At 51.6% G+C, this 1516-nt stretch overlaps 1 non-coding gene across 1 annotated transcript; it reads right to left on the bottom strand.

Moving 5' to 3' along the window:
- Window positions 1-641: 641 nt before the first annotated feature.
- On the bottom strand, window positions 642-832 carry LOC141379294 (U2 spliceosomal RNA). The gene has a single exon (XR_012395837.1). It is a non-coding gene; the product is annotated as a U2 spliceosomal RNA (small nuclear RNA).
- Between the last annotated feature and the right edge of the window lie 684 nt (window positions 833-1516).

Below are 1516 nucleotides of genomic sequence, written 5' to 3'. Positions count from 1 at the left end.
CTGGCTGGGTAATCTTCACCCTCTCTGGGGGCAAGCACCTGCCCTGTGGGGGACCCTGGAGGAACACCTGTTCTCCAGCAGTGCCCGGGTAGCCCAAACTTAAGCCCGGGAACATTGACTTGGTTAACCGCAGGTGCCAGCCTTGCGTGCCGCTGGTGCCCCAAAGGGGCATGTACCTCTAGGCGCGGGACGTCCCCACACGTAGGCTGGGAGTTGGGGCCCCGGCCCGGCGCTTTGGACCCTGGGTGAATGCGACAGGAGCGGGGGTTTCATGCTTTGCCATTTTTCAAATCCTCTGCACAGCTCTCTGGACCCACCATCCCCCAGGTCAGACTTGGGTCCTGATTGGGAATTATCCTCTCCACAGCTCTCTGGACCCACCATCCCCCAGGTCAGACTTAGGTCCTGATTGGGAATTTTGGATGGATTTTTTTTATTTATTTTTTTTTCCTCCCTGAGTTGCAATATGTGCATCGTGGCTCATGGACTAGAATAAGAGGATCCTGCCAAGAGGGTTGTTCATGCTCACTGTCTAAACGAGCGCATAAGACAGATACCTAATCGCAAAGAAGCGCAAGTCCCTACATTCAATCTAACGTTATGTTAAATTTCATGCAATCTAGTTCTGCTGTTCACCGCTTAATGAGTGCACCGTTCCCGGAGGTACTGCAATACCAGGTCGATGCGTGGAGTGGGTGGAGCAAGCCCCTAACCCATCTCCCAGCTGCAAAAATCAATTTAATATATAGTGCCCGGGTAGGGCACGTATCAGATATTAAACTGATAAGAACAGATACTACACTTGATCTTAGCCAAAAGGCCGAGAAGCGATACCCACAAACTGTCAGCAGTAGGAGCCGCAATCTACGCCACAAATAATACAATGTCGGCAAGCATAACAGGTACTAATTTTTAACCCTTAAACCTCCAGCACATTTGCTGACAGACAGACAGACATAACATTTTAGGCTTAACTAAGAGCCGTTGGTGACCAAAAACAAACTCCAAGCTTGAATACGGCAAAGAGACGTGACTATGGGCCGCTGGTGCCCAATGAGGGTACTTGAAAAGCCCCTGTTTGAGAGACTTTTCCGACCAAGTCAGTGTAGTTGCCATCCCCCCTTCAGAAGTCCAGACCAGGATTTTGTCTGGGCCGGCCTCGGAGATCAACCTGTCTTCCTTTACCTGCTTGAGCCTTGGGAAAAGACTTCCATGCCCGTATGAGCCACCACAGTCAGCGGGAATCAGTGACTCTTTTTTGGGGCAGCTCCAGCTCTAAAGGAACCCCTGGAAAGGACTTGCATGGCATTTCTTCCATGCCCGCGTGAGCCACCACATCAGTCACTCCTTCTGGGGCAGCTTGAGCTCTTGAAGGAGCCCAAGAAAAGACCTCCAGGGCATTTCTTCCAATCCCAAACGAGCTGCCCCAACTAGCAGGAATCAGTCACTCTTTCTGGGGCAGCCTCAGCTACTTAAGGGACCCCTGGGAAGGACCTCCAGGGTGATTCTTCCATGC

The sequence above is a fragment of the Danio rerio genome, chromosome 2 (assembly GCF_049306965.1).
Source record: "Danio rerio strain Tuebingen ecotype United States chromosome 2, GRCz12tu, whole genome shotgun sequence".
NCBI lineage: Eukaryota > Metazoa > Chordata > Actinopteri > Cypriniformes > Danionidae > Danio > Danio rerio.
This window is presented reverse-complemented; position numbering and strand designations above follow the sequence as displayed.